The sequence below is a fragment of the Eucyclogobius newberryi genome, unplaced genomic scaffold (assembly GCF_026437365.1).
Source record: "Eucyclogobius newberryi isolate DKJ021-1_F unplaced genomic scaffold, fEucNew1.0.hap1 SCAF_12, whole genome shotgun sequence".
Classification (NCBI taxonomy): domain Eukaryota; kingdom Metazoa; phylum Chordata; class Actinopteri; order Gobiiformes; family Gobiidae; genus Eucyclogobius; species Eucyclogobius newberryi.
In genome coordinates, this window is record NW_027315746.1 from 36,569,577 (window position 1) to 36,590,883 (window position 21,307).

The following is a 21,307-nucleotide window of genomic DNA, read 5'->3' on the forward strand; positions in this document are numbered from 1 at the left end:
AGTCGAGAGGAAAGTTTCACAACCTCAGAAAACTCTTACGCACGACCTCTGGAGAGTCAAGAGATGGAAATGAACTTACTCTAAATGACTCTAAATGCTAATGAATGGTTATAATCAAGGTTTTGCCAATATATACAATATATACACTATATAAAAGTAAAAACACAACTGTCATTTCACTTTTTTTAAAGAAGTCTAAATTGTGTTGCTCAGGACGATACTGAACATGTCAATATTTAGGCAGCAATATTTTTTCCACTCTGAACAATCCGTTGTGTGATTTGTCAATCATCGTCAACAACGGCATGACAGAATGTAGGAGGAGCCACTGGGAGAGCGGGAGGAGCCACCGGGAGAGCGGGAGGAGCCACCGGGAGAGCGGGAGGAGCCACCGAGAGGAGCCACCGGGAGAGCGGGAGGAGCCAGTGGGAGGAGCCACTGGGAGAGGGAGGAGCCACCGGGAGAGCGGGAGGAGCCACCGGGAGAGCGGGAGGAGCCACTGGGAGAGCGGGAGGAGCCACCGGGAGAGCGGGAGGAGCCACCGGGAGAGCGGGAGGAGCCACCGAGAGGAGCCACCGGGAGAGCGGGAGGAGCCACCGGGAGAGCGGGAGGAGCCACCGGGAGAGCGGGAGGAGCCACCGAGAGGAGCCACCGGGAGAGCGGGAGGAGCCAGTGGGAGGAGCCACTGGGAGAGGGAGGAGCCACCGGGAGAGCGGGAGGAGCCACCGGGAGAGCGGGAGGAGCCACCGGGAGAGCGGGAGGAGCCACCGAGAGGAGCCACCGGTAGAGCGGGAGGAGCCAGTGGGAGGAGCCACTGGGAGAGGGAGGAGCCACCGGGAGAGCGGGAGGAGCCACTGGGAGAGCGGGAGGAGCCACCGGGAGAGCGGGAGGAGCCACTGGGAGAGTGGGAGGAGCCACTGGGAGAGCGGGAGGAGCCACCGAGAGGAGCCACCGGGAGAGCGGGAGGAGCCAGTGGGAGGAGCCACTGGGAGAGGGAGGAGCCACCGGGAGAGCGGGAGGAGCCACTGGGAGAGCGGGAGGAGCCACCGGGAGAGCGGGAGGAGCCACCGGGAGAGCGGGAGGAGCCACCGAGAGGAGCCACCGGGAGAGCGGGAGGAGCCAGTGGGAGGAACCACTGGGAGAGGGAGGAGCCACCGGGAGAGCGGGAGGAGCCACTGGGAGAGCGGGAGGAGCCACTGGGAGAGTGGGAGGAGCCACTGGGAGAGTGGGAGGAGCAACGGAGAGGAGCCACTGGGAGAGTGGGAGGAGCCACCGAGAGGAGCCACCGGGAGAGCGGGAGGAGCCAGTGGGAGGAGCCACTGGGAGAGGGAGGAGCCACCGGGAGAGCGGGAGGAGCCACCGGGAGAGCGGGAGGAGCCACTGGGAGAGCGGGAGGAGCCACCGGGAGAGCGGGAGGAGCCACCGGGAGAGCGGGAGGAGCCACCGAGAGGAGCCACCGGGAGAGCGGGAGGAGCCACCGGGAGAGCGGGAGGAGCCACCGGGAGAGCGGGAGGAGCCACCGAGAGGAGCCACCGGGAGAGCGGGAGGAGCCAGTGGGAGGAGCCACTGGGAGAGGGAGGAGCCACCGGGAGAGCGGGAGGAGCCACCGGGAGAGCGGGAGGAGCCACCGGGAGAGCGGGAGGAGCCACCGAGAGGAGCCACCGGTAGAGCGGGAGGAGCCAGTGGGAGGAGCCACTGGGAGAGGGAGGAGCCACCGGGAGAGCGGGAGGAGCCACTGGGAGAGCGGGAGGAGCCACTGGGAGAGTGGGAGGAGCCACTGGGAGAGTGGGAGGAGCAACGGAGAGGAGCCACTGGGAGAGTGGGAGGAGCCACCGAGAGGAGCCACCGGGAGAGTGGGAGGAGCCAGTGGGAGGAGCCACTGGGAGAGGGAGGAGCCACCGGGAGAGTGGGAGGAGCCACCGGGAGAGCGGGAGGAGCCACCGGGAGAGCGGGAGGAGCCACCGGGAGAGCGGGAGGAGCCACCGGGAGAGCGGGAGGAGCCACCGGGAGAGTGGGAGGAGCCACTGGGAGAGTGGGAGGAGCCACTGGGAGAGCGGGAGGAGCCACTGGGAGAGCGGGAGGAGCCACTGGGAGAGCGGGAGGAGCCACCGAGAGGAGCCACCGGGAGAGCGGGAGGAGCCACCGAGAGGAGCCACCGGGAGAGCGGGAGGAGCCAGTGGGAGGAGCCACTGGGAGAGGGAGGAGCCACCGGGAGAGCGGGAGGAGCCACCGGGAGAGCGGGAGGAGCCACCGAGAGGAGCCACCGGTAGAGCGGGAGGAGCCAGTGGGAGGAGCCACTGGGAGAGGGAGGAGCCACCGGGAGAGCGGGAGGAGCCACTGGGAGAGCGGGAGGAGCCACCGGGAGAGCGGGAGGAGCCACCGAGAGGAGCCACCGGTAGAGCGGGAGGAGCCAGTGGGAGGAGCCACTGGGAGAGGGAGGAGCCACCGGGAGAGCGGGAGGAGCCACTGGGAGAGCGGGAGGAGCCACCGGGAGAGCGGGAGGAGCCACTGGGAGAGTGGGAGGAGCCACTGGGAGAGTGGGAGGAGCCACTGGGAGAGCGGGAGGAGCCACCGAGAGGAGCCACCGGGAGAGCGGGAGGAGCCAGTGGGAGGAGCCACTGGGAGAGGGAGGAGCCACCGGGAGAGCGGGAGGAGCCACCGGGAGAGCGGGAGGAGCCACCGAGAGGAGCCACCGGGAGAGCGGGAGGAGCCAGTGGGAGGAACCACTGGGAGAGGGAGGAGCCACCGGGAGAGCGGGAGGAGCCACTGGGAGAGCGGGAGGAGCCACTGGGAGAGTGGGAGGAGCCACTGGGAGAGTGGGAGGAGCCACGGAGAGGAGCCACTGGGAGAGTGGGAGGAGCCACCGAGAGGAGCCACCGGGAGAGTGGGAGGAGCCAGTGGGAGGAGCCACTGGGAGAGGGAGGAGCCACCGGGAGAGTGGGAGGAGCCACCGGGAGAGCGGGAGGAGCCACCGGGAGAGCGGGAGGAGCCACCGGGAGAGCGGGAGGAGCCACCGGGAGAGTGGGAGGAGCCACTGGGAGAGTGGGAGGAGCCACTGGGAGAGCGGGAGGAGCCACTGGGAGAGCGGGAGGAGCCACTGGGAGAGTGGGAGGAGCCACCGGGAGAGTGGGAGGAGCCAATGGGAGAGTAGGAGGAGCTACCGGGAGAGTGGGAGGAGCCACTGGGAGAGCGGGAGGAGCCACTGGGAGAGCGGGAGGAGCCAGTGGGAGGAGCCACTGGGAGAGGGAGGAGCCACCGGGAGAGTGGGAGGAGCCAGTGGGAGGAACCACTGGGAGAGGGAGGAGCCACCGGGAGAGCGGGAGGAGCCACTGGGAGAGCGGGAGGAGCCACTGGGAGAGCGGGAGGAGCCACTGGGAGAGCGGGAGGAGCCACTGGGAGAGTGGAAGGAGCCACTGGGAGAGTGGGAGGAGCCACCGAGAGGAGCCACTGGGAGAGTGGGAGGAGCCACCGAGAGGAGCCACCGGGAGAGCGGGAGGAGCCAGTGGGAGGAGCCACTGGGAGAGGGAGGAGCCACCGGGAGAGTGGGAGGAGCCACCGGGAGAGTGGGAGGAGCCACCGGGAGAGCGGGAGGAGCCACTGGGAGAGCGGGAGGAGCCACTGAGAGAGCGGGAGGAGCCACTGGGAGAGTGGGAGGAGCCACTGGGAGAGCGGGAGGAGCCACTGGGAGAGCGGGAGGAGCCACTGGGAGAGTGGGAGGAGCCACCGGGAGAGTGGGAGGAGCCAATGGGAGAGTAGGAGGAGCTACCGGGAGAGTGGGAGGAGCCACTGGGAGAGTGGGAGGAGCCACTGGGAGAGCGGGAGGAGCCAGTGGGAGGAGCCACTGGGAGAGGGAGGAGCCACCGGGAGAGTGGGAGGAGCCACCGGGAGAGCGGGAGGAGCCAGTGGCGTGCGGAGGGCGACGATGTAAATGAGAAAGTGTTTAAAAGTTAATTTGTTAAGGGTTTTTAAAATAGCATTTTTACAAATACATTTAAAATAAATAATCTTGTTACATCAATGGAAAATATTGATTGTTAGTTATATTTGTGTTTTGCAATGCAAATTATCAAATTGCTAAACAAATTTGAAATAAAATAAGGGTGTGTTTAGCGGCTGCTGCTGGAAACATCTTGGTTTTGTCATTGCTACGGCGAAATATATGTCATGTCATCGACTTTGACCGGGACGCATAAACGTATTCTTTTTTTTTTAAATAAAAAAACCGTAATAAAAAAAGTCTAAATAATTTACTATCACGTCACTTCAAGTAGGTTTAGGGCGAAGGGTTTAACAACGGATTAGAATTTTATGAAATTCTAGACAGTTTGTGGCTTTACTGCACAGACATCGTCATGTCCCACTCAAAACAATAATGACCAAATTTCAGCTTTTTCTGACCAACAAGTAAAAGTACAACATTTGGAAAAACTCAGTCCAACATGGCCGACGGTGCTGCAGTGATAATATGACATCTCTTCCCTGCTCCAATGTCATGATTCTGATTTTTTTGGGCGCCATTTTTTAAAAATCATTATTTTAGAAAACTGAGATGTAGAGGCAGGATTTTTTGAGGTGTGCAAATTTTTGTGAGTTTTTGTCAATGTTCACGGGGTGAAAAATGGGGGTTTGGTCCCGAGAAGAAGAAGAACAAATGAAAAAGAATATTATTCTGATGCAAATACAATGTTTCCAAATATTATTTTTCAAATGTAAAAAATATACATTTTGGTGAAGCGTGTGGGTCCCTGGTCACTGACGGGGACATTTGTGTTATTAGCCCTCTTTACAATATGAATGTTACATTTTTGCATCTATTGCACAGAACATGTAAGAGTTGGGGAACGTATTCATGAGCTACTTAGCGTAAACGAGCGCTTTACACGGGGAGGTTGGATCTAAGGACAGAAGGAGGATCTAAGGACAGAAGGAGGGTCTAAGGACAGAAGGAGGGTCTAAGGACAGAAGGAGGGTCTAAGGACAGAAGGAGGGTCTAAGGACAGAAGGAGGGTCTAAGGACAGAGGGAGGATCTAAGGACAGAAGGAGGGTCTAAGGACAGAAGGAGGGTCTAAGGACAGAAGGAGGGTCTAAGGACAGAAGGAGGGTCTAAGGACAGAGGGAGGATCTAAGGACAGAAGGAGGGTCTAAGGACAGAAGGAGGGTCTAAGGACAGAAGGAGGGTCTAAGGACAGAAGGAGGGTCTAAGGACAGAGGGAGGATCTAAGGACAGAAGGAGGGTCTAAGGACAGAAGGAGGGTCTAAGGACAGAAGGATGGTCTAAGGACAGAAGGAGGGTCTAAGGACAGAAGGATGGTCTAAGGACAGAAGGAGGGTCTAAGGACAGAAGGAGGGTCTAAGCTCGACGAGACAACGGGATGGACTCATGGAGCTCATGGAGCTCATTGGGTATTCAAGGTTTCAAAGATGAAAAAAGCAGTGCCTGGTGAGAACTTTCAAGAGATGCTATTTAATGATGAAGGTTTCAAAGTGCACTTAGGGTGGACAATGAAGAAAGAAATATTCTTCAATATGGGACCTTTAGTGCATTGATCAAAGTCACGTTTCCCTAGGAACCGTACGGCACACCACACCCACACACCTCCTCTCAGGACTCCTCCTCCATCTCAGCAGCTGATGCATCACTAGCTCCAGCATTAGCATCTCTTCTCCTTTGCCCATTGGGCCTGAGCTGTGGGGCCCAAAGCTGGAGAACCTTGCACAGAGCAGCTCTCTGGGGCCACAGAGCAGGGCCACAGAGCAGCTCTCTGGGGCCACAGAGCAGGGCCACAGAGCAGCTCTCTGGGGCCACAGAGCAGCTCTCTGGGGCCACAGAGCAGCTCTCTGGGGCCACAGAGCAGCTCTCTGGGGCCACAGAGCAGGGCCACAGAGCAGCTCTCTAGGGCCACAGAGCAGCTCTCTGGGGCCCAGCTAGATTTTCTTGTAAATTGCGATCCGTAAAATTCAGTCTATTGGATGTTGGCGTCTTCTTTTCTTTGATTGTGTTTTTTGAGTACGACGTCCCACAATGAGTCTCTTTATATGTGAAGCAACCTACACAGCTGAGAGGACATCTGTCCCTCTGAGAGGACATCTGTCCCTCTGAGAGGACATCTGTCCCTCTGAGAGGACATCTGTTGGGACATCTGTCACTCTGAGGGGACATCTGTTGGGACATCTGTCACTCTGAGGGGACATCTGTTGGGACATCTGTCACTCTGAGGGGACATCTGTCCCTCTGAGAGGACATCTGTCACTCAGACTCGTCATGAGTCAACACCTCCTCATATTGAGAGCTCTTAACAGCTCGTGTGCGTCAAACACGTCAAACGCTGACGTTTGAAAGGACTGAATGATCCACGGTAACAAAGAAGATCATCACAGGAAATCACATGCAAACACAGAGCCAGAGTCAAGGTGAGGTGAGGGAGGAGAGGGAGGGCGAGGGAGGACGAGGGAGGCGAGTGAGGAGAGGGAGGACGAGGGAGGACGAGGGAGGCGAGTGAGGAGAGGGAGGACGAGGGAGGACGAGGGAGGCGAGTGAGGAGAGGGAGGACGAGGGAGGACGAGGGAGGCGAGTGAGGAGAGGGAGGACGAGGGAGGAGGAGGGAGGCGAGTGAGGAGAGGGAGGAGGAGGGAGGACGAGGGAGGAGGAGGGAGGACGAGGGAGGAGGAGGGAGGCGAGTGAGGAGAGGGAGGAGGCGTGTGGAGGAGGCGTGTGGAGGAGGCGTGTGGAGGAGGCGTGTGGAGGAGGCGTGTGGAGGAGGCGTGTGGAGGAGGCGTGTGGAGGAGGCGTGTGCAGGAGGCGTGTGCAGGAGGCGTGTGCAGGAGGCGTGTGGAGGAGGCGTGTGCAGGAGGCGTGTGGAGGAGGCGTGTGGAGGAGGCGTGTGCAGGAGGCGTGTGCAGGAGGCGTGTGGAGGAGGCGTGTGGAGGAGGCGTGTGGAGGAGGCGTGTGCAGGAGGCGTGTGCAGGTGGCGTGTGCAGGAGGCGTGTGGAGGAGGCGTGTGCAGGAGGCGTGTGGAGGAGGCGTGTGCAGGAGGCGTGTGCAGGAGGCGTGTGGAGGAGGCGTGTGGAGGAGGCGTGTGGAGGAGGCGTGTGGAGGAGGCGTGTGCAGGAGGCGTGTGCAGGAGGCGTGTGGAGGAGGCGTGTGGAGGAGGCGTGTGGAGGAGGCGTGTGGAGGAGGCGTGTGGAGGAGGCGTGTGGAGGAGGCGTGTGCAGGAGGCGTGTGCAGGAGGCGTGTGGAGGAGGCGTGTGCAGGAGGCGTGTGGAGGAGGCGTGTGGAGGAGGCGTGTGGAGGAGGCGTGTGCAGGAGGCGTGTGCAGGAGGCGTGTGCAGGAGGCGTGTGCAGGAGGCGTGTGCAGGAGGCGTGTGGAGGAGGCGTGTGGAGGAGGCGTGTGCAGGAGGCGTGTGCAGGAGGCGTGTGCAGGAGGCGTGTGGAGGAGGAGTGTGGAGGAGGCGTGTGGAGGAGGCGTGTGCAGGAGGCGTGTGCAGGAGGCGTGTGGAGGAGGCGTGTGGAGGAGGCGTGTGCAGGAGGCGTAGGGAGGAGGCGTGTGGAGGAGGCGTGTGGAGGAGGCGTGTGCAGGAGGCGTGTGCAGGAGGCGTGTGCAGGAGGCGTGTGGAGGAGGCGTGTGCAGGAGGCGTGTGGAGGAGGCGTGTGGAGGAGGCGTGAGGAGGAGGCGTGTGCAGGAGGCGTGTGCAGGAGGCGTGTGCAGGAGGCGTGTGCAGGAGGCGTGTGGAGGAGGCGTGTGGAGGAGGCGTGTGCAGGAGGCGTGTGCAGGAGGCGTGTGCAGGAGGCGTGTGGAGGAGGCGTGTCCAGGAGGCGTGTGGAGGAGGCGTGTGCAGGAGGCGTGTGGAGGAGGCGTGTGGAGGAGGCTTGTGCAGGAGGCGTGTGCAGGAGGCGTGTGGAGGGGGCGTGTGCAGGGGGCGTGTGGAGGGGGCGTGTGCAGGAGGCGTGTGCAGGAGGCGTGTGCAGGAGGCGTGTGCAGGAGGCGTGTGCAGGAGGCGTGTGCAGGAGGCGTGTGCAGGAGGCGTGTGCAGGAGGCGTGTGGAGGAGGCGTGTGCAGGAGGCGTGTGCAGGAGGCGTGTGCAGGAGGCGTGTGGAGGAGGCGTGTGGAGGAGGCGTGTGGAGGAGGCGTGTGCAGGAGGCGTGTGGAGGAGGCGTGTGGAGGAGGCGTGTGGAGGAGGCGTGTGCAGGAGGCGTGTGGAGGAGGCGTGTGCAGGAGGCGTGTGGAGGAGGCGTGTGGAGGAGGCGTGTGGAGGAGGCGTGTGCAGGAGGCGTGTGCAGGAGGCGTGTGCAGGAGGCGTGTGCAGGAGGCGTGTGGAGGAGGCACTGGGAGAGGGAGGAGCCACCGGGAGAGTGGGAGGAGCCACCGGGAGAGCGGGAGGAGCCAGTGGCGTGCGGAGGGCGACGATGTAAATGAGAAAGTGTTTAAAAGTTAATTTAAGGGTTTTTAAAATAGCATTTTTACAAATACATTTAAAATAAATAATCTTGTTACATCAATGGAAAATATTGATTGTTAGTTATATTTGTGTTTTGCAATGCAAATTATCAAATTGCTAAACAAATTTGAAATAAAATAAGGGTGTGTTTAGCGGCTGCTGCTGGAAACATCTTGGTTTTGTCATTGCTACGGCGAAATATATGTCATGTCATCGACTTTGACCGGGACGCATAAACGTATTCTTTTTTTTTTAAATAAAAAAACCGTAATAAAAAAAGTCTAAATAATTTACTATCACGTCACTTCAAGTAGGTTTAGGGCGAAGGGTTTAACAACGGATTAGAATTTTATGAAATTCTAGACAGTTTGTGGCTTTACTGCACAGACATCGTCATGTCCCACTCAAAACAATAATGACCAAATTTCAGCTTTTTCTGACCAACAAGTAAAAGTACAACATTTGGAAAAACTCAGTCCAACATGGCCGACGGTGCTGCAGTGATAATATGACATCTCTTCCCTGCTCCAATGTCATGATTCTGATTTTTTTGGGCGCCATTTTTTAAAAATCATTATTTTAGAAAACTGAGATGTAGAGGCAGGATTTTTTGAGGTGTGCAAATTTTTGTGAGTTTTTGTCAATGTTCACGGGGTGAAAAATGGGGGTTTGGTCCCGAGAAGAAGAAGAACAAATGAAAAAGAATATTATTCTGATGCAAATACAATGTTTCCAAATATTATTTTTCAAATGTAAAAAATATACATTTTGGTGAAGCGTGTGGGTCCCTGGTCACTGACGGGGACATTTGTGTTATTAGCCCTCTTTACAATATGAATGTTACATTTTTGCATCTATTGCACAGAACATGTAAGAGTTGGGGAACGTATTCATGAGCTACTTAGCGTAAACGAGCGCTTTACACGGGGAGGTTGGATCTAAGGACAGAAGGAGGATCTAAGGACAGAAGGAGGGTCTAAGGACAGAAGGAGGGTCTAAGGACAGAAGGAGGGTCTAAGGACAGAAGGAGGGTCTAAGGACAGAAGGAGGGTCTAAGGACAGAAGGAGGATCTAAGGACAGAAGGAGGGTCTAAGGACAGAAGGAGGGTCTAAGGACAGAAGGAGGGTCTAAGGACAGAAGGAGGGTCTAAGGACAGAGGGAGGATCTAAGGACAGAAGGAGGGTCTAAGGACAGAAGGAGGGTCTAAGGACAGAAGGAGGGTCTAAGGACAGAAGGAGGGTCTAAGGACAGAGGGAGGATCTAAGGACAGAAGGAGGGTCTAAGGACAGAAGGAGGGTCTAAGGACAGAAGGATGGTCTAAGGACAGAAGGAGGGTCTAAGGACAGAAGGAGGGTCTAAGGACAGAAGGAGGGTCTAAGCTCGACGAGACAACGGGATGGACTCATGGAGCTCATGGAGCTCATTGGGTATTCAAGGTTTCAAAGATGAAAAAAGCAGTGCCTGGTGAGAACTTTCAAGAGATGCTATTTAATGATGAAGGTTTCAAAGTGCACTTAGGGTGGACAATGAAGAAAGAAATATTCTTCAATATGGGACCTTTAGTGCATTGATCAAAGTCACGTTTCCCTAGGAACCGTACGGCACACCACACCCACACACCTCCTCTCAGGACTCCTCCTCCATCTCAGCAGCTGATGCATCACTAGCTCCAGCATTAGCATCTCTTCTCCTTTGCCCATTGGGCCTGAGCTGTGGGGCCCAAAGCTGGAGAACCTTGCACAGAGCAGCTCTCTGGGGCCACAGAGCAGGGCCACAGAGCAGCTCTCTGGGGCCACAGAGCAGGGCCACAGAGCAGCTCTCTGGGGCCACAGAGCAGCTCTCTGGGGCCACAGAGCAGCTCTCTGGGGCCACAGAGCAGCTCTCTGGGGCCACAGAGCAGGGCCACAGAGCAGCTCTCTAGGGCCACAGAGCAGCTCTCTGGGGCCCAGCTAGATTTTCTTGTAAATTGCGATCCGTAAAATTCAGTCTATTGGATGTTGGCGTCTTCTTTTCTTTGATTGTGTTTTTTGAGTACGACGTCCCACAATGAGTCTCTTTATATGTGAAGCAACCTACACAGCTGAGAGGACATCTGTCCCTCTGAGAGGACATCTGTCCCTCTGAGAGGACATCTGTCCCTCTGAGAGGACATCTGTTGGGACATCTGTCACTCTGAGGGGACATCTGTTGGGACATCTGTCACTCTGAGGGGACATCTGTTGGGACATCTGTCACTCTGAGGGGACATCTGTCCCTCTGAGAGGACATCTGTCACTCAGACTCGTCATGAGTCAACACCTCCTCATATTGAGAGCTCTTAACAGCTCGTGTGCGTCAAACACGTCAAACGCTGACGTTTGAAAGGACTGAATGATCCACGGTAACAAAGAAGATCATCACAGGAAATCACATGCAAACACAGAGCCAGAGTCAAGGTGAGGTGAGGGAGGAGAGGGAGGGCGAGGGAGGACGAGGGAGGCGAGTGAGGAGAGGGAGGACGAGGGAGGACGAGGGAGGCGAGTGAGGAGAGGGAGGACGAGGGAGGACGAGGGAGGCGAGTGAGGAGAGGGAGGACGAGGGAGGACGAGGGAGGCGAGTGAGGAGAGGGAGGACGAGGGAGGAGGAGGGAGGCGAGTGAGGAGAGGGAGGAGGAGGGAGGACGAGGGAGGAGGAGGGAGGACGAGGGAGGAGGAGGGAGGCGAGTGAGGAGAGGGAGGAGGCGTGTGGAGGAGGCGTGTGGAGGAGGCGTGTGGAGGAGGCGTGTGGAGGAGGCGTGTGGAGGAGGCGTGTGGAGGAGGCGTGTGGAGGAGGCGTGTGCAGGAGGCGTGTGCAGGAGGCGTGTGCAGGAGGCGTGTGGAGGAGGCGTGTGCAGGAGGCGTGTGGAGGAGGCGTGTGGAGGAGGCGTGTGCAGGAGGCGTGTGCAGGAGGCGTGTGGAGGAGGCGTGTGGAGGAGGCGTGTGGAGGAGGCGTGTGCAGGAGGCGTGTGCAGGTGGCGTGTGCAGGAGGCGTGTGCAGGAGGCGTGTGGAGGAGGCGTGTGCAGGAGGCGTGTGCAGGAGGCGTGTGGAGGAGGCGTGTGGAGGAGGCGTGTGGAGGAGGCGTGTGGAGGAGGCGTGTGCAGGAGGCGTGTGCAGGAGGCGTGTGGAGGAGGCGTGTGGAGGAGGCGTGTGGAGGAGGCGTGTGGAGGAGGCGTGTGGAGGAGGCGTGTGGAGGAGGCGTGTGCAGGAGGCGTGTGCAGGAGGCGTGTGGAGGAGGCGTGTGCAGGAGGCGTGTGGAGGAGGCGTGTGGAGGAGGCGTGTGGAGGAGGCGTGTGCAGGAGGCGTGTGCAGGAGGCGTGTGCAGGAGGCGTGTGCAGGAGGCGTGTGCAGGAGGCGTGTGCAGGAGGCGTGTGGAGGAGGCGTGTGGAGGAGGCGTGTGGAGGAGGCGTGTGCAGGAGGCGTGTGCAGGAGGCGTGTGGAGGAGGAGTGTGGAGGAGGCGTGTGGAGGAGGCGTGTGCAGGAGGCGTGTGCAGGAGGCGTGTGGAGGAGGCGTGTGGAGGAGGCGTGTGCAGGAGGCGTAGGGAGGAGGCGTGTGGAGGAGGCGTGTGGAGGAGGCGTGTGCAGGAGGCGTGTGCAGGAGGCGTGTGCAGGAGGCGTGTGGAGGAGGCGTGTGCAGGAGGCGTGTGGAGGAGGCGTGTGGAGGAGGCGTGTGGAGGAGGCGTGTGCAGGAGGCGTGTGCAGGAGGCGTGTGCAGGAGGCGTGTGCAGGAGGCGTGTGGAGGAGGCGTGTGGAGGAGGCGTGTGCAGGAGGCGTGTGCAGGAGGCGTGTGCAGGAGGCGTGTGGAGGAGGCGTGTCCAGGAGGCGTGTGGAGGAGGCGTGTGCAGGAGGCGTGTGGAGGAGGCGTGTGGAGGAGGCTTGTGCAGGAGGCGTGTGCAGGAGGCGTGTGGAGGGGGCGTGTGCAGGGGGCGTGTGGAGGGGGCGTGTGCAGGAGGCGTGTGCAGGAGGCGTGTGCAGGAGGCGTGTGCAGGAGGCGTGTGCAGGAGGCGTGTGCAGGAGGCGTGTGCAGGAGGCGTGTGGAGGAGGCGTGTGCAGGAGGCGTGTGCAGGAGGCGTGTGCAGGAGGCGTGTGGAGGAGGCGTGTGGAGGAGGCGTGTGGAGGAGGCGTGTGCAGGAGGCGTGTGGAGGAGGCGTGTGGAGGAGGCGTGTGGAGGAGGCGTGTGCAGGAGGCGTGTGGAGGAGGCGTGTGCAGGAGGCGTGTGGAGGAGGCGTGTGGAGGAGGCGTGTGGAGGAGGCGTGTGCAGGAGGCGTGTGCAGGAGGCGTGTGCAGGAGGCGTGTGGAGGAGGCGTGTGGAGGAGGCGTGTGGAGGAGGCGTGTGCAGGAGGCGTGTGCAGGAGGCGTGTGGAGGAGGCGTGTGGAGGAGGCGTGTGCAGGAGGCGTAGGGAGGAGGCGTGTGGAGGAGGCGTGTGGAGGAGGCGTGTGGAGGAGGCGTGTGGAGGAGGCGTGTGGAGGAGGCGTGTGCAGGAGGCGTGTGCAGGAGGCGTGTGCAGGAGGCGTGTGCAGGAGGCGTGTCCAGGAGGCGTGTGGAGGAGGCGTGTGGAGGAGGCGTGTGCAGGAGGCGTGTGGAGGAGGCGTGTCCAGGAGGCGTGTGGAGGAGGCGTGTGCAGGAGGCGTGTGCAGGAGGCGTGTGGAGGAGGCGTGTGCAGGAGGCGTGTGGAGGAGGCGTGTGCAGGAGGCGTGTGGAGGAGGCGTGTGCAGGAGGCGTGTGGAGGAGGCGTGTGCAGGAGGCGTGTGCAGGAGGCGTGTGCAGGAGGCGTGTGCAGGAGGCGTGTGCAGGAGGCGTGTGGAGGAGGCGTGTGCAGGAGGCGTGTGGAGGAGGCGTGTGCAGGAGGCGGGTGGAGGAGGCGTGTGCAGGAGGCGTGTGCAGGAGGCGTGTGCAGGAGGCGTGTGGAGGAGGCGTGTGCAGGAGGCGTGTGGAGGAGGCGTGTGCAGGAGGCGTGTGGAGGAGGCGTGTGGAGGAGGCGTGTGCAGGAGGCGTGTGCAGGAGGCGTGTGCAGGAGGCGTGTGGAGGAGGCGTGTGGAGGAGGCGTGTGGAGGAGGCGTGTGCAGGAGGCGTGTGCAGGAGGCGTGTGCAGGAGGCGTAGGGAGGAGGCGTGTGGAGGAGGCGTGTGGAGGAGGCGTGTGCAGGAGGCGTGTGCAGGAGGCGTGTGGAGGAGGCGTGTGGAGGAGGCGTGTGGAGGAGGCGTGTGCAGGAGGCGTGTGCAGGAGGCGTGTGGAGGAGGCGTGTGCAGGAGGCGTGTGCAGGAGGCGTGTGCAGGAGGCGTGTGCAGGAGGCGTGTGCAGGAGGCGTGTGGAGGAGGCGTGTGGAGGAGGCGTGTGGAGGAGGCGTGTGCAGGAGGCGTGTGGAGGAGGCGTGTGGAGGAGGCGTGTGCAGGAGGCGTGTGCAGGAGGCGTGTGGAGGAGGCGTGTGGAGGAGGCGTGTGGAGGAGGCGTGTGCAGGAGGCGTGTGCAGGAGGCGTGTGGAGGAGGCGTGTGGAGGAGGCGTGTGGAGGAGGCGTGTGGAGGAGGCGTGTGCAGGAGGCGTGTGCAGGAGGCGTGTGGAGGAGGCGTGTGGAGGAGGCGTGTGGAGGAGGCGTGTGCAGGAGGCGTGTGCAGGAGGCGTGTGCAGGAGGCGTGTGCAGGAGGCGTGTGCAGGAGGCGTGTGGAGGAGGCGTGTGGAGGAGGCGTGTGCAGGAGGCGTGTGCAGGAGGCGTGTGCAGGAGGCGTGTGCAGGAGGCGTGTGCAGGAGGCGTGTGGAGGAGGCGTGTGGAGGAGGAGTGTGGAGGAGGCGTGTGGAGGAGGCGTGTGCAGGAGGCGTGTGGAGGAGGCGTGTGGAGGAGGCGTGTGCAGGAGGCGTGTGGAGGAGGCGTGTGCAGGAGGCGTGTGCAGGAGGCGTAGGGAGGAGGCGTGTGGAGGAGGCGTGTGGAGGAGGCGTGTGCAGGAGGCGTGTGCAGGAGGCGTGTGCAGGAGGCGTGTGGAGGAGGCGTGTGCAGGAGGCGTGTGGAGGAGGCGTGTGGAGGAGGCGTGTGCAGGAGGCGTGTGCAGGAGGCGTGTGGAGGAGGCGTGTGGAGGAGGCGTGTGCAGGAGGCGTGTGCAGGAGGCGTGTGCAGGAGGCGTGTGGAGGAGGCGTGTCCAGGAGGCGTGTGGAGGAGGCGTGTGCAGGAGGCGTGTGGAGGAGGCGTGTGGAGGAGGCGTGTGCAGGAGGCGTGTGGAGGAGGCGTGTGCAGGAGGCGTGTGCAGGAGGCGTGTGCAGGAGGCGTGTGGAGGAGGCGTGTGGAGGAGGCGTGTGGAGGAGGCGTGTGCAGGAGGCGTGTGCAGGAGGCGTGTGCAGGAGGCGTGTGGCGGAGGCGTGTGGAGGAGGCGTGTGCAGGAGGCGTGTGCAGGAGGCGTGTGGAGGAGGCGTGTGCAGGAGGCGTGTGCAGGAGGCGTGTGCAGGAGGCGTGTGCAGGAGGCGTGTGGAGGAGGCGTGTGGAGGAGGCGTGTGCAGGAGGCGTGTGCAGGAGGCGTGTGCAGGAGGCGTGTGGAGGAGGCGTGTGGAGGAGGCGTGTGCAGGAGGCGTGTGGAGGAGGCGTGTGCAGGAGGCGTGTGCAGGAGGCGTGTGCAGGAGGCGTGTGCAGGAGGCGTGTGCAGGAGGCGTGTGGAGGAGGCGTGTCCAGGAGGCGTGTGGAGGAGGCGTGTGCAGGAGGCGTGTGCAGGAGGCGTGTGGAGGAGGCGTGTCCAGGAGGCGTGTGGAGGAGGCGTGTGGAGGAGGCGTGTGCAGGAGGCGTGTGGAGGAGGCGTGTGGAGGAGGCGTGTGCAGGAGGCGTGTGCAGGAGGCGTGTGCAGGAGGCGTGTCCAGGAGGCGTGTGGAGGAGGCGTGTGGAGGAGGCGTGTGGAGGAGGCGTGTGGAGGAGGCGTGTGGAGGAGGCGTGTGCAGGAGGCGTGTGCAGGAGGCGTGTGCAGGAGGCGTGTGGAGGAGGCGTGTGGAGGAGGCGTGTGCAGGAGGCGTGTGGAGGAGGCGTGTGGAGGAGGCGTGTGCAGGAGGCGTGTGGAGGAGGCGTGTGGAGGAGGCGTGTGCAGGAGGCGTGTGGAGGAGGCGTGTGCAGGAGGCGTGTGCAGGAGGCGTGTGCAGGAGGCGTGTGGAGGAGGCGTGTGGAGGAGGCGTGTGGAGGAGGCGTGTGCAGGAGGCGTGTGCAGGAGGCGTGTGCAGGAGGCGTGTGCAGGAGGCGTGTGGAGGAGGCGTGTGCAGGAGGCGTGTGCAGGAGGCGTGTGGAGGAGGCGTGTGCAGGAGGCGTGTGCAGGAGGCGTGTGCAGGAGGCGTGTGGAGGAGGCGTGTGGAGGAGGCGTGTGCAGGAGGCGTGTGCAGGAGGCGTGTGCAGGAGGCGTGTGCAGGAGGCGTGTGGAGGAGGCGTGTGGAGGAGGCGTGTGGAGGAGGCGTGTGCAGGAGGCGTGTGGAGGAGGCGTGTGCAGGAGGCGTGTGCAGGAGGCGTGTGCAGGAGGCGTGTGCAGGAGGCGTGTGCAGGAGGCGTGTGGAGGAGGCGTGTCCAGGAGGCGTGTGGAGGAGGCGTGTGCAGGAGGCGTGTGCAGGAGGCGTGTGGAGGAGGCGTGTCCAGGAGGCGTGTGGAGGAGGCGTGTGGAGGAGGCGTGTGGAGGAGGCGTGTGGAGGAGGCGTGTGCAGGAGGCGTGTGCAGGAGGCGTGTCCAGGAGGCGTGTGGAGGAGGCGTGTGGAGGAGGCGTGTGGAGGAGGCGTGTGCAGGAGGCGTGTGGAGGAGGCGTGTGGAGGAGGCGTGTGGAGGAGGCGTGTGGAGGAGGCGTGTGCAGGAGGCGTGTGGAGGAGGCGTGTGCAGGAGGCGTGTGGAGGAGGCGTGTGCAGGAGGCGTGTGCAGGAGGCGTGTGGAGGAGGCGTGTGCAGGAGGCGTGTGCAGGAGGCGTGTGCAGGAGGCGTGTGCAGGAGGCGTGTGCAGGAGGCGTGTGCAGGAGGCGTGTGGAGGAGGCGTGTGGAGGAGGCGTGTGGAGGAGGCGTGTGCAGGAGGCGTGTGCAGGAGGCGTGTGGAGGAGGCGTGTGCAGGAGGCGTGTGGAGGAGGCGTGTGGAGGAGGCGTGTGCAGGAGGCGTGTGCAGGAGGCGTGTGGAGGAGGCGTGTGCAGGAGGCGTGTGCAGGAGGCGTGTGGAGGAGGCGTGTGGAGGAGGCGTGTGGAGGAGGCGTGTGCAGGAGGCGTGTGCAGGAGGCGTGTGGAGGAGGCGTGTGCAGGAGGCGTGTGGAGGAGGCGTGTGGAGGAGGCGTGTGGAGGAGGCGTGTGGAGGAGGCGTGTGGAGGAGGCGTGTGCAGGAGGCGTGTGCAGGAGGCGTGTGCAGGAGGCGTGTGCAGGAGGCGTGTGCAGGAGGCGTGTGGAGGAGGCGTGTGGAGGAGGCGTGTGCAGGAGGCGTGTGGAGGAGGCGTGTGCAGGAGGCGTGTGCAGGAGGCGTGTGGAGGAGGCGTGTGCAGGAGGCGTGTGGAGGAGGCGTGTGGAGGAGGCGTGTGCAGGAGGCGTGTGCAGGAGGCGTGTGGAGGAGGCGTGTGCAGGAGGCGTGTGCAGGAGGCGTGTGGAGGAGGCGTGTGGAGGAGGCGTGTGCAGGAGGCGTGTGCAGGAGGCGTGTGGAGGAGGCGTGTGCAGGAGGCGTGTGGAGGAGGCGTGTGGAGGAGGCGTGTGGAGGAGGCGTGTGGAGGAGGCGTGTGGAGGAGGCGTGTGCAGGAGGCGTGTGGAGGAGGCGTGTGCAGGAGGCGTGTGGAGGAGGCGTGTGGAGGAGGCGTGTGGAGGAGGCGTGTGGAGGAGGCGTGTGCAGGAGGCGTGTGGAGGAGGCGTGTGGAGGAGGCGTGTGCAGGAGGCGTGTGGAGGAGGCGTGTGCAGGAGGCGTGTGGAGGAGGCGTGTGGAGGAGGCGTGTGGAGGAGGCGTGTGGAGGAGGCGTGTGCAGGAGGCGTGTGCAGGAGGCGTGTGCAGGAGGCGTGTGCAGGAGGCGTGTGCAGGAGGCGTGTGGAGGAGGCGTGTGGAGGAGGCGTGTGGAGGAGGCGTGTGGAGGAGGCGTGTGCAGGAGGCGTGTGCAGGAGGCGTGTGCAGGAGGCGTGTGGAGGAGGCGTGTGCAGGAGGCGTGTGGAGGAGGCGTGTGCAGGAGGCGTGTGGAGGAGGCGTGTGGAGGAGGCGTGTGGAGGAGGCGTGTGGAGGAGGCGTGTGCAGGAGGCGTGTGCAGGAGGCGTGTGCAGGAGGCGTGTGGAGGAGGCGTGTGGAGGAGGCGTGTGCAGGAGGCGTGTGGAGGAGGCGTGTGCAGGAGGCGTGTGCAGGAGGCGTGTGGAGGAGGCGTGTGGAGGAGGCGTGTGCAGGAGGCGTGTGGAGGAGGCGTGTGCAGGAGGCGTGTGGAGGAGGCGTGTGGAGGAGGCGTGTGGAGGAGGCGTGTGGAGGAGGCGTGTGCAGGAGGCGTGTGCAGGAGGCGTGTGCAGGAGGCGTGTGGAGGAGGCGTGTGCAGGAGGCGTGTGCAGGAGGCGTGTGCAGGAGGCGTGTGGAGGAGGCGTGTGGAGGAGGCGTGTGCAGGAGGCGTGTGGAGGAGGCGTGTGCAGGAGGCGTGTGGAGGAGGCGTGTGGAGGAGGCGTGTGGAGGAGGCGTGTGGAGGAGGCGTGTGCAGGAGGCGTGTGCAGGAGGCGTGTGGAGGAGGCGTGTGGAGGAGGCGTGTGCAGGAGGCGTGTGCAGGAGGCGTGTGCAGGAGGCGTGTGCAGGAGGCGTGTGGAGGAGGCGTGTGGAGGAGGCGTGTGGAGGAGGCGTGTGCAGGAGGCGTGTGGAGGAGGCGTGTGCAGGAGGCGTGTGCAGGAGGCGTGTGCAGGAGGCGTGTGCAGGAGGCGTGTGCAGGAGGCGTGTGGAGGAGGCGTGTCCAGGAGGCGTGTGGAGGAGGCGTGTGCAGGAGGCGTGTGCAGGAGGCGTGTGGAGGAGGCGTGTCCAGGAGGCGTGTGGAGGAGGCGTGTGGAGGAGGCGTGTGGAGGAGGCGTGTGGAGGAGGCGTGTGCAGGAGGCGTGTGCAGGAGGCGTGTCCAGGAGGCGTGTGGAGGAGGCGTGTGGAGGAGGCGTGTGGAGGAGGCGTGTGCAGGAGGCGTGTGGAGGAGGCGTGTGGAGGAGGCGTGTGGAGGAGGCGTGTGGAGGAGGCGTGTGCAGGAGGCGTGTGGAGGAGGCGTGTGCAGGAGGCGTGTGGAGGAGGCGTGTGCAGGAGGCGTGTGCAGGAGGCGTGTGGAGGAGGCGTGTGCAGGAGGCGTGTGCAGGAGGCGTGTGCAGGAGGCGTGTGGAGGAGGCGTGTGGAGGAGGCGTGTGCAGGAGGCGTGTGGAGGAGGCGTGTGCAGGAGGCGTGTGCAGGAGGCGTGTGGAGGAGGCGTGTGCAGGAGGCGTGTGGAGGAGGCGTGTGGAGGAGGCGTGTGCAGGAGGCGTGTGCAGGAGGCGTGTGGAGGAGGCGTGTGCAGGAGGCGTGTGCAGGAGGCGTGTGGAGGAGGCGTGTGGAGGAGGCGTGTGGAGGAGGCGTGTGCAGGAGGCGTGTGCAGGAGGCGTGTGGAGGAGGCGTGTGCAGGAGGCGTGTGGAGGAGGCGTGTGGAGGAGGCGTGTGGAGGAGGCGTGTGGAGGAGGCGTGTGGAGGAGGCGTGTGCAGGAGGCGTGTGCAGGAGGCGTGTGCAGGAGGCGTGTGCAGGAGGCGTGTGCAGGAGGCGTGTGGAGGAGGCGTGTGGAGGAGGCGTGTGCAGGAGGCGTGTGGAGGAGGCGTGTGCAGGAGGCGTGTGCAGGAGGCGTGTGGAGGAGGCGTGTGCAGGAGGCGTGTGGAGGAGGCGTGTGGAGGAGGCGTGTGCAGGAGGCGTGTGCAGGAGGCGTGTGGAGGAGGCGTGTGCAGGAGGCGTGTGCAGGAGGCGTGTGGAGGAGGCGTGTGGAGGAGGCGTGTGCAGGAGGCGTGTGCAGGAGGCGTGTGGAGGAGGCGTGTGCAGGAGGCGTGTGGAGGAGGCGTGTGGAGGAGGCGTGTGGAGGAGGCGTGTGGAGGAGGCGTGTGGAGGAGGCGTGTGCAGGAGGCGTGTGGAGGAGGCGTGTGCAGGAGGCGTGTGGAGGAGGCGTGTGGAGGAGGCGTGTGGAGGAGGCGTGTGGAGGAGGCGTGTGCAGGAGGCGTGTGGAGGAGGCGTGTGGAGGAGGCGTGTGCAGGAGGCGTGTGGAGGAGGCGTGTGCAGGAGGCGTGTGGAGGAGGCGTGTGGAGGAGGCGTGTGGAGGAGGCGTGTGGAGGAGGCGTGTGCAGGAGGCGTGTGCAGGAGGCGTGTGCAGGAGGCGTGTGCAGGAGGCGTGTGCAGGAGGCGTGTGGAGGAGGCGTGTGGAGGAGGCGTGTGGAGGAGGCGTGTGGAGGAGGCGTGTGCAGGAGGCGTGTGCAGGAGGCGTGTGCAGGAGGCGTGTGGAGGAGGCGTGTGCAGGAGGCGTGTGGAGGAGGCGTGTGCAGGAGGCGTGTGGAGGAGGCGTGTGGAGGAGGCGTGTGGAGGAGGCGTGTGGAGGAGGCGTGTGCAGGAGGCGTGTGCAGGAGGCGTGTGCAGGAGGCGTGTGCAGGAGGCGTGTGGAGGAGGCGTGTGCAGGAGGCGTGTGGAGGAGGCGTGTGCAGGAGGCGTGTGCAGGAGGCGTGTGGAGGAGGCGTGTGGAGGAGGCGTGTGCAGGAGGCGTGTGGAGGAGGCGTGTGCAGGAGGCGTGTGGAGGAGGCGTGTGGAGGAGGCGTGTGGAGGAGGCGTGTGGAGGAGGCGTGTGCAGGAGGCGTGTGCAGGAGGCGTGTGCAGGAGGCGTGTGGAGGAGGCGTGTGGAGGAGGCGTGTGCAGGAGGCGTGTGCAGGAGGCGTGTGGAGGAGGCGTGTGCAGGAGGCGTGTGCAGGAGGCGTGTGGAGGAGGCGTGTGGAGGAGGCGTGTGGAGGAGGCGTGTGGAGGAGGCGTGTGCAGGAGGCGTGTGGAGGAGGCGTGTGGAGGAGGCGTGTGCAGGAGGCGTGTGGAGGAGGCGTGTGCAGGAGGCGTGTGCAGGAGGCGTGTGGAGGAGGAGCAGATGGAAAAGTCCAGAACTTCTGATGTGACGTGACGTCCTAAAAATGGCGGCAATAACAAATAAATAAGGCCAATTAGTTGTTGCTCAGTTGAAGTATTTTTGTGGCTTCAATGTTCGACTTTATGACACAAATATATTTTGTACTTTAACGTTCAGGATTTGTTACGTCAAGAAAAAAAGGCACAATTTTAACTGGAGCTAAAATGTCATATTAACGGTGTTCTTAAGGTCAAAGTTACTTTATTGCTCAGAGCGCTGCAGTTCAATCAGAACGATGAGCAAACAGCAGTTCCCGTGCGCGCTCAGCCCGTGCGCGCTCAGCCCGTGCGCGCTCAGCCCGTGCGCGCTCAGCCCGTGCGCGCTCAGCCCGTGCGCGCTCAGCCCATGCAGCCGTGCGCGCTAAGCACTGCTGTGCGCCGTGTGTGCTTTGTGTGCCACTGATACTGTGCATTTTCCAGGGGACGGGGAGAATGTGGTCCTTGTTTGCTTTAGCTCGTGTCCAGACCTGCTCGGAGACAAAGAACTGATAAGTGGCACAAAGTAAAAAGGAAGTGCACAGAACTGTGTCACAGCTTCTGCACAGGCCTCTGCACAGGCCTCTGCACAGCCTCTGCACAGCCTCTGCACAGGCCTCTGCACAGCCTCTGCACAGCCTCTGCACAGCCTCTGCACAGGCCTCTGCACAGCCTCTGCACAGGCCTCTGCACAGCCTCTGCACAGCCTCTGCACAGGCCTCTGCACAGGCCTCTGCACAGCCTCTGCACAGCCTCTGCACAGCCTCTGCACAGGCCTCAGGGCGTTACAATCACTTTGATTTAGTCAA

At 62.7% G+C, this 21,307-nt stretch overlaps 1 protein-coding gene across 1 annotated transcript in view; it reads right to left on the reverse strand.

The window, feature by feature from the left end:
- lamc1 (laminin, gamma 1) overlaps positions 1-21,307 on the reverse strand; it is a 142,509-nt gene that overhangs the window by 93,985 nt on the left and 27,217 nt on the right. The window lies entirely within an intron of this gene.